At 49.9% G+C, this 10,281-nt stretch overlaps 1 non-coding gene across 1 annotated transcript; it reads right to left on the reverse strand.

Moving 5' to 3' along the window:
• Nucleotides 1-9,853: 9,853 nt before the first annotated feature.
• Nucleotides 9,854-9,960, reverse strand: LOC126029052 (U6 spliceosomal RNA). Its single transcript, XR_007502709.1, has one exon. It is a non-coding gene; the product is annotated as a U6 spliceosomal RNA (small nuclear RNA).
• Nucleotides 9,961-10,281: the final 321 nt, after the last annotated feature.

Consider the following 10,281-nt stretch of genomic DNA (forward strand, 5'->3'; position numbering starts at 1 on the left):
GACTGGGGCTTTGTCCTGTGCCAAAGCCACAGCGGCTGCTTGCTGGATCAGGGTGTGGGAAGGTTGGGAGTGGATTCTTCCCCCCCACCGCTCCACCCTTGGTGAAGGATGAAGCAGCTACAGGGGGTGATGGCAGGGCTGATCCTGCTTTTATTTGTTGCATTTGGGTGTTTCCTCGCTGTGCTGTCTGTATCCTGGACGGGACATTCTGAATTCTGCTTCCCAGCCCCTTAGCAAAGGCTGGAGAGCGGCAGAGCAGCAGCCAGGGCCTTTGGGGCCTACTCTGAAGTGTTGGCGAGGTGCTTTATGGTTCTTGCCTGAGGTCCTCAAGTTCCTTAGGGCTCCACTGAGCTGTCGGCTTGGTCTGACCAGTGGGGCATGCAGCCACCACCATCCCTTAGCGTGCTCAGAATCCAGAGCAAGGCCTGATGAGTGTCTGTTGCCAAGGGAAAGAGCTTTGCAGCCGCCATGAAGTCTCAGTCATATTAATGATCCTCTTTGTATTTTTCCTCAAAGCCCTTAGGTGCTAACCCCAAACACCCCTTTCTGTGTCCGGGGAGGGCCCCAGCCTCTAGGCCTGGGGACACACGGAGTTGCCACATGCTGGCGGAGGCCCTAAAGCAGACACCAGCCCGCTGGACAATCTAATTTGCTGGACCGACTCACTGTCTCCTCTGCTTAGCAACGCACCTCCAATTGGCACTTCTACATTTTGGCCTCTGAGGTTTACATGGAAGAGGAGGAAAAAATATTTAGTAGAAGTAAAACCGGCATTGCGTATGTTTCGGAGCTTTCTAGGCTGGTAACCAGTGTGGCTACTGAATGCTGGGGATTCCCTTAATATTTCAAGTGAACTAGTTTTCTCATTAAGCTGTCATGCTGGGGGGAAAAAAGTAGCTACCTTACTTAATATTACTCTTAATTTATTTCTTGGCTAATTAAAGTCAGGAAGTACAATTTTACATAAACTGCAGAATTTCTTAATTCATAGAGAAATATCGGGCTCCCATGGTAAAATCCTAATCTGCATAGTCTCCATAAACAATAAGTTAAAAAGAGCCAGTCTATGACAAAAATAGGCTTCAACTTTTCTAGAATGGTTATATCCTAAGTCATCTTTGGGTCAGATGCCAGTGGCCTTGGTGCTTCCGCTCATCACAAATCTCAAAATCATCTTTGCTGAGAAGCAGCTGGTGATCTGGGCCTTGCACATCCAGGGTCCTCCCCTCCTGCCAGCACCTCCACTGGTGCTCCCAGAACTCCTGGGCAGGTCACTCAGACAGTGTCTCAAAGTGTGTTTTGGCAACTACACTTGATTGTTCCTTAGAGTAAATAAAGGGTATTTTATAAATGATGCACAGAGCTCTAGCTCTTGGTTTCTAATCTACTGAGGGAACCCCAAAAAGACACCTGAGACCCCTTATGTCTCCCTTTTTGGTTTTTGGGTCACACCCAGGGATGCTGAGGGGTGATTCCTGGCTGTGCTCAGAAATCGCTCCTGGCAGACTCAGGACCATATAGAATGCCGGGGATTGAACCCGGGTCAGCTGAGTGCAAGGCAAACACCCTACTACAGTGCTATCTCTCCAGCCCTTTGTGTCTCATTCTTTTTCTTGGGGGGGGGGGGTTGGGTCGCACCCAGCAGCACTCAGACATGACCCCTGGCAGGCATGGGAGACCATGGGATGCCGGGATTCGAACCACCTTTCTTCTGGATGAAAGGCAATCCATGCTATTTCTCCGACCCTGTGTCTCATTCTTTTTTTTTTTTTTTTTTTTTTTTTTTTTTTTTGGTTTTTGGGCCACACCCGTTTGACGCTCAGGGGTTACTCCTGGCTATGTGCTCAGAAATCACCCCTGGCTTGGGAGGACCATATGGGACACCGGGGGATCGAACCGCGGTCCATCCGCTTGCAAGGCAGACACCTAACCTGTAGCGCCACCTTCCCGGCCCCCTGTGTCTCATTCTTGATGACTTGCATTGATCACAAAAAACCTTCCCACAGGGTCTACTGGCGAGCACATCCTTAATTGCTTTAGGTGCTTGGCACATGCCTTTGGGGACCAGGTTGAATTGGACTTCCTCACCAGTGCCAGTCCTGGATTCTGGCAATCAGGTTTTTATTTACCTTTGTATTGGGCTCAATTTGGCAGGTGTGCAACTGGACCTAGAGAACCAGGGCTGTGGGCAATGGGGAGTGGTGGCCATTGAGTCCATCTCATGGATCATGGAGCCCACTGAGCATCATGGGAGGCTGATCTTTCCATCTGGAAAACAAGTCTGCATCACAGAAGTTCTAAGTTCTAGAACATCACGTGACCCAAATGGAACATAAGTCCAGTGGAGACTGAAGGTCCAAAAGAAGTAAAGGGCAGGGCTTGAGTGGCTCACACAGCCTCTGTTGGCCCAGGAGTGCTCAAGGGAGAACCCATCAGCAGTACCTCCCTGCCTTTCACCCCATTTTAGGGACATTGGATGACCTCCCAAATCCCAGAAATGAATCAATATGGTGCCTTCCTGGCCCCTGGTAAGGCTTTCAAGCCCAGAACCCCACATGGAGTGAGCCATTATCACTGTCTGGGGGCCAGGTGGCCCCATACCTGGTGGAAAGGTGTCTGAATTGGTGCAGTTCTTGGGTCACACAACATCGCTTGGAAAGAGTGAGCTTAAGGCCAGTATGGCTCTGGCTTGCTACAAAAGTTTTTTCCCTGAGCACCTATGACAGCTATGGAGGAACAGCCTTCTTTGAGGTTAAAAGACTTGATAGTGGGTGTTTGTAGGGAGGGGGGTCATGTTTAGCATGGGGGCCACACAAGGAGGTGCTCAGGACTTACTCCCACTCGTGTTCAAGGGACTCTGGGCCATGGAGGAAGCCTTCCAGCAAGCAAAGCCTGCACTTCTGTCTTTAGAGCCCTGGTTCTTTCTAGAAGGCTTTTTATCCACACACAAGTGGTTACCTAGCTCTGAAAAGGCATCATTTTGGAGAACCAAGACACTTAGTCTCTGCAGTATGACTTGTTTTGTTTTGTTTTGGGGGGGCCACACCTAGCCAGGTTTACTCCTGGCTCTGCACTCAAAAAATAGCCCCTGGCAGGGGACAACCATATGGGATGCCAGGAATGGAACTTGGGACTGCCCTGGGTCGGGAATGTGCAAGGTAAACATTTTACTGCTGTGTGTGTGTGTGTGTGTGTGTGTGTGTGTGTGTGTGTGTGTGTGTGTGTGTGTGTGTGTGTGTGTGTGTGTGTGTGTGTGTGTGTGTGTGTGTGTGATCATGAGGTGCTCGGGGCCTCTTTCCTGGCTTCGTACTCAGGAGTGACACCTGTGGATGCTTAGGGGCCATTGCCATGCTTCGGGTGGAACTTTAGGATGGGCAGCATTTATGACAAGAGCCTTCTGTGTGTGTCTGCTTTGGTTTCCTTTGTCCCCTGAAATTCTAACCAGAGACTCAGGGCAAAAGATGGGCATGATCCACAAATGGAAGGGAAACCTGGACACAGAACCCAGAACCACAGAGGGACAAGAACTGGGTCAGACCGCTGCGCCTCCCAGGGCGGTTCGCCCCAGAGAAATCGGGACAGTCTGCAGCCGACGCTGCTGCCAAGGATGCCTACCTTGCCCTGGGGACCGTGCGGCCTCATGGCCCGGAGGTCGTGCCACCTGCCACCCTTTCCGCTGCTCTGAGCCAAGCCGGCGGCTCGACGCCCTTGTCTAGAGTGTCGCGGGTGCTTCCTGCTCGGTGTCCTGGAGTGGGTCCAGGGCTCCCGAGGAAGCTGCGGTTTGGGGCGAACCCCAGGCGGGCGCGACGGCGGCTCCCACTCCGGACGCGACTCCGCCCGCCTGGACGCGCGCACACACACCCCATTTCCCGGGGCCTGCAGCGCCCCACCTCGCCCCGCAGCCAAACAGCAGCAAGGCTAGTTGCTACGAGTAGCTACATGGTTCTGGAATTCTCGCCCGGTTGCCACACAGGGTACGCGCATAATTGGGGGAGGTTTGCGCAATGCCCGACAAGCCGGGGGCCCTCGGGGGTGCTCGGCCTCTGCATCCTGGGCGCCCACAGCACCCACCCAACGTGGGGTGGCCCCAGGTGGGCTCGCCTTAGTAGGAGAAGGACCAGGCTGGAATCCCAACTGGGCCAGAGGAAGTGAGAATTGGGTGGAGGGGACCACCCCTGACATCACCCCTGACCCCACTGCACAGCCGCACCCCACCTGCAGGGTGGCCTCCAAGCTGGACCCACAAGAGCAGGTGGTGGAGGAGAGGCGCACCTGGACAGCTGCGCTGCATCTGGGGCAGCAGAGCCCCCATGGGTGGGTTCCCCCTGGGTGACTCACTTCCCCAGGCCAAGTGGAAGGTGCCGCCCACTCTGGCAAGGCCTTCTTTGTTCTCCCGGTGCTTCGTTTCACAGCCTCTCCTCCCCTGTGAGGTGCAAACACAAGTTCTTAGGGCTCCAGGGCACTGGCGGGCACAGTGCCTTGGAAGGGGCCCGAACGGATACCCCCTGCAAGGTGGAGGCACTGCAGAAGGCTCTGCCCTCTCTCGACTTAAGTTCTGCCATAGCACCCGCCCCTGCTTCCTTCCTGGGTGCCCCTAACTGCTTGCATATCCTGGGGTGCAATGCTGGGATGTGCCCCAGGAGGGAGGCGCTTGGGCTGTCACCATTCTGGCCCGGTGGGGCCCCACCCAGAGGCGTAGAAGGTCTCCTTATACTCAGAGAGAGGCCTCCCATCTCTCCCTTCTTTCGTGTGTGTGTGTGTGTGTGTGTGTGTGTGTGTGTGTGTGTGTGTGTGAGAGAGAGAAGAGAGAGAGAGAGAGAGAGAGAGAGAGAAAGAGAGAGAGAGACTCTCTTCCTCTCTCCTCTCTCTCCCTCTTTTTCCCTCTCTCTCCCTCTCTCTCCTCTCTGTCTCTGTCTCTGTTTCTCTTTTTCTGTCTCTCTTCCCTCTCCCAGTTCCCACGCACAACACTGCCCTAGACCAGAATTCTCCAGAGTGTTTCATATGCCACTTCTGGTCCCCTGCCTCTCCTCCCCTCCCATTTCCAGTAAAGCCTGATAGGCCCCAGGGCTCACCGTCCTAGGCAAGGTCACATTTCCCTAAGGCAGCTGCCCGCAGCTCATGTTCCTTATGATGGTGCCAGTCTATGCCACCTGAAGATCCTGTTCTGAAACCCAAGATAAAAAGTGTTCACAGAAAGGTTCTCTGGGGCTGCAGAGAGTACAGCAGGGAAGCTTGCCTTGCATGCTGCTGACCTGGTTCGATTTCCACCCACCATATGGTCCCTAGAGCCCTGCCATGAGTCCCTGGGTACAAAGCTGAAAGAGAGAGAGAGAGGAGGATGAAGAGGGAGGGAAGGAGGGAGGGAGGGAGGGAAGGAAGGAAGGAAGGAAGGAAGGAAGGAAGGAAGGAAGGTAGGAAGGAAGGAAGGAAGGAAGGAAGGGAGGGAGGGAGGGAGGAAGGGAGGGAGGGAGGGAGGGAGGGAGGGAGGGAGAGAGGGAGAATTTCTTAAATTTCTTACCCAGAGCTTTATAAACAATGAGAACATGACAGGTGACATCATCTGGGGATGTCAAAGATGTTTAAGGACCTCCTCTTTTTGTTGTTTTGTTTTTGGGTCACACCCGGCAGCACTCAGGGGGTTACTCCTGGCTCTATACTCAGAAATCACTCCTGGTAGGCTCACGGGACCATATGGGATGCCGAGATTTGAACCACCGTCCTTCTGCATGTAAAGCAATGGCACTACCTACATGCTATCTCTCCAGCTCCAGGGCCTCCTCTTAATAAAGGAGTTCCTGGAGTCCAGACTTAGAGTCTTGGACAGCTCCCAAATCCTTACAGTACATGTAGGAAAGCAACATGAAGCTTGCTCACCAGAAAAGTGAGGTGGTGGGCAGTAATGGGAGAGACAGGAAAGCTGCCCCAGCTGGCCCAGAGCCTCTACCCTGCTCCTGCTGTGAAACTCAGGGCCACTGTGTGCCCGTCCTGCTGCCTCTATGCCAGATCTACCCACTCAGAGGCTTGAAAGAGTATGTGTTTATCATGGTAGTTCAAGAAGCTCTGTTTGCAGTCATTTCCTGGGCTAAATGAAGAGACTCTGAGCTGCTGTCTCTTCAGGCCACTCAAGCTGACCATCTGCTGTTCCCAGCATCTATACTGGAGAGGTTGGCTCCAGTCTGAGCTTCCAACCTCTTCATCTTCTAGCCCCTTGTGCCCCTTTGGGGTTTCTTCGATGCTCTTCAATGCTCGGACTAGAATTCTTAGATATTGGACCCACCCAAATAATCCTAGATAATCCCTAGTTTAAGGTCAAATGTGCAGCAACCTTCATTGCATTTACAAGCTCAGTTTTCTGTGCCATATAGCCTCATGTGTCTGCAGTGCTCCAGTCCAACTCTGTGGACGTATCTGAGGGCTTTACTGTGCCAACAACATCTAGGTGGTGACTTTGGCCTTACCAGATAGATATTCAGTGTGCCATGCTGTCTCTGCTACAGCAGTGAAAGAATGAGGATCTCTGACCTTCTGGATGCCTGTTTCCATGGACAGTAACAAAGTAAACATGCAAACTGTCCCAGGCTAGGAAGTGCTCCATGTCACAGGGAAGGAGGGCAGAAAGAGAAAGGACTGGGGGATGGAGAGATAGCACAGCTGTAGGGCATTTGCCTTGCACACAGCTGACACAGGACAGATGGTGGTTCGAATCCTGGCATCCCATATGGTCCCCCTGCCTGCCAGGATATATTTCTGAGTGCAGAGCCAGGAGTAACACCTGAGTGCCACCAGCTGTGACCCCCAAAATAAATAAATAAATAAATAAATAAATAAATAAATAAATAAATAAAAAAGAAAGAAAGAACTGCATGTGTTGATCTTCAGCCACTGTGCTGACCATCTGCCTTGCTCTCACAGCCCCATGCATGCAGTTGAAGTCCAGGAGAAAGTAGGGGTTCTTGGCCCTCAGGCTTCTGTCTGATAAGAAACACCTTCCAAGACTGAAGATTAGAAGGTAGAGGTGAGGGACTGGAGAGATAGCATGAAGGTAAGGTGTTTGCTTTTCATGCAGCAGGACAGTGGTTCGAATCCCGGCATCCCATATGGTCCCCTGAGCCTGCAAGGAGCAATTTCTGAGCATAGAACCAGGAGTAACCCCTGAGCGCTGCCGGGTGTGACCCAAAAACCAAACCAAACCAAACAAAAAAGAAGGCAGAGGTGAGTCGATACCCTGGTTCCTCTTCAGCCTTTTCTGTGGGTTTCTCCATAAAGCCCTCTTGGTTCTGGAACTACCTTGCCCCTTCAGACCTAAGAAGGATAGCAACAAGGGCCTGAGAGTTAGCACAGTGGGTAGGGCATTTGCTTTGCATGTGGCTAACTGGGTTTTGTTCTCCAGAACCACATATGGTCATATGCCTGAGTAGACAACCTAAGTACTGCTATACGTAACTCTGAAATTCAAACAAAGAAACAACAACAACAACAACAACAAAATGGAAATAGTAACTACAGCATGTTTGAGCAGTGGTGACGGTGGGGCTCCTATAAGTAATGCTTCATCATGTCATTTAAATGGAATCATATCATCTCGAATGTGGTACTCCTGACTTCTGTTACCTAACCTAATGCCTTTGAAAACATTATCGGGGGTGCAGGATGACTTCCTTGCAAGCATAGGCCACATATTTATTCATATTTATCTCTCCTCAGGTTACTGTAAAATGGAGAATGGTACCATCTGTTTTCTCATAATGGTCTTACTGAGCTGGCAACATTAAACTAAATTCCAGAAGAAGGTAGGTAGAGAGACATACAGATACCTTGTGGAATTGCGTTTGGGGCAAGTTACTGAGAAGTGCAAATGTCCTGTGGTAGGAGCAATTTTTATGATTTAATTGTATTCCATTGCCTAGACATACCATATTTTGTTCACTTATTCATAAATCGGTGAGCATGTGGATTTTTCCATCTTTTATTATTGTGACTAATGCTGTGCAACTACCTGTTTTCAATTCTTTAGGTGCATACGGCTCTCCACTATCTTGAGAGTATTCCTATAAATTTTATTTTGCAGGGACAGACCTGGTGTTGCTCAGGGCTTACTTTTGGCTCTGTACTCAGGAATTACTCCTGGAGGTACTTGGAGGATCACATGGGATGCTGGGGATTGAACTCAGATCAGCCACATGCATGGCAGAAACCTACCTATTGCTCCACACAGCCCCTTCAAAACCTTTTGTAAGCTGCAATGGCATCAAGCAAAGGTAATGACTACCTTAAATTTATTTATTTATTTTTGGGGGGTTGGGTTTTTGGGGCAGTGCTCAGGCATTACTCCTCACTCTATGCTCAGAAATCACTCCTGGCAGGCGCGGGGGACCATATGGGATGCCAGGATTCGAACCACCATCCTTTTTCATGAAAGGCAAACACCTTACTTCCATGCTATCTCTCCAGTCCCAGTAATTATTTATTTTTTTATTTTCTGGGGTCACACTCAGCAGTACTCAGGGGTTACTCCTGGCTCTATGTTCAGAAATCGCCCCCAGCAGGCTCTGGGGACCATATGGAATACCAGGATTTGAACCATCGTCCTTCTGCATGCAAGGCAAATGCCCTACCTCCATGCTACCTCTCTGGTCCCAGGAATTATTTCTGATGATGCTTGGGGACCAGAGGTAATGCCAGAGATCGAACCCAGGTCAGCCGTATGCACTATCCCTCTGGGCCCTAAATTAACTTTTTCCTTCCCTTTCACCTCTAGTTTTGTTGTTGTTGTTGTTGTTGTTGTTGTTGTAATAACAGGATGCCAGAAGTTGTGGTGCTCGTCAGGGTCTATACTGTTTGTAGCTGTAATGCACACTGGCTGTAGTAGACAAAACTAAGCTCTCAGGGTGCCGTACATGAGTCATGCAGATTGAATTGTGGCCTGTGCTTGCAAGGAAGTCATCCTGCACCCCCGATAATGTTTTCAAAGGCATTAGGTTAGGTAACAGAAGTCAGGAGTACCACATTCGAGATGATATGATTCCATTTAAATGACATTTTTTTCTTCTGGAATAATTAAATCCAGAGAGACAACAGTGAGTAGGGCTGAAGCAATGGTACAGTGGGTAGGGGATTTACTTTACACAAAGCAATCCCCGGCAACCTATCTGATTCCCCAAGCTTGTCAGGAGTGATCCCTGAGCACAGAGCCTGGAATAAGTACTGAGCACCACTGGGTGTGGCCCAGCCAGAAACAAAGGTAAATGAGTGGTTTCCAGAAAGTGGGATAAGGGAGTGATGGGGAGTAAAAGTTTAATGGGTTCAGGGTTTTATTTTGGAGTAATGAAAAATATTTCATAAATAGATAAAGGTACAACATATGAGATTGTGAACTATGCCACACTCCACTCAATTGTTCATTTTTAAAAGATTACATTGTGGTGGGGGGTACTGGAGTGATTGCATAGCCTTGCACATGGCCAACCTGAGTTCGATTCCTGGCATTCCAAATGGTTCCCCGAGCCTGCCATGAGTAATTTCTAAGAGCAGAGCCAGAAGTAATCCTTGAGTACCACTGGACTTGGCCCAAAAACAAACAAACAAAAAAAGTTTACATTTTGGGTCTTTTATGCTTAAATGTACCTCATTCCCCAGCTTCCCTACCTTTTCCTTCCTCTTCTTAAAATAATAAAGGGTTACATTTTGACAGCTAAAAAGATAGTACAATAGGTCACAAAGTTGTTTTGAATGCAGCCAACCTGGGTTTTCTCCCTAGTACCCCATATGATCCCCGAAGCACTGCCAGGAGTGATTCCTGAGTATGCCAGATAGGGTCCAAAATCAGACTAAAACTAACTGAAGAGGCTACACTTATTTTTTTTTTTTTTTCACGAATTTGCGTGTCATCCTTGCGCAGGGGCCATGCTAATCTTCTCTGTATCGTTCCAATTTTAGTATATGTGCTGCCGAAGCGAGCACAAGAGGCTACACTTATTTATGTGATGTAAATTTTGCCTTATTTTAAAAATAGACCCTGTCTTCTCCCAGTGACTTGGTGGCAAAATGATTGCCCCCAAGGAAGGTGCTCTCCATACACCCTGCACCCTGCCTCCATGTACCATTTCTTTATTTTTTGGTTTTTGAGCCACCCGGGGTGGCGCTCAGGAGTTATTCCTGGCTCTACACTCAAAAATCACTCCTGGCAGGCTAGGGGGACCATATGGAATGCCGAATAGCAAACTCAGGCTGGCCACGTGAAAGGCAAACACCCTACCCACTGTGCTGTCACTCCAGCCCAAA

This window comes from Suncus etruscus, chromosome 14 (assembly GCF_024139225.1).
Source record: "Suncus etruscus isolate mSunEtr1 chromosome 14, mSunEtr1.pri.cur, whole genome shotgun sequence".
Taxonomy (NCBI): Eukaryota; Metazoa; Chordata; class Mammalia; order Eulipotyphla; family Soricidae; genus Suncus; species Suncus etruscus.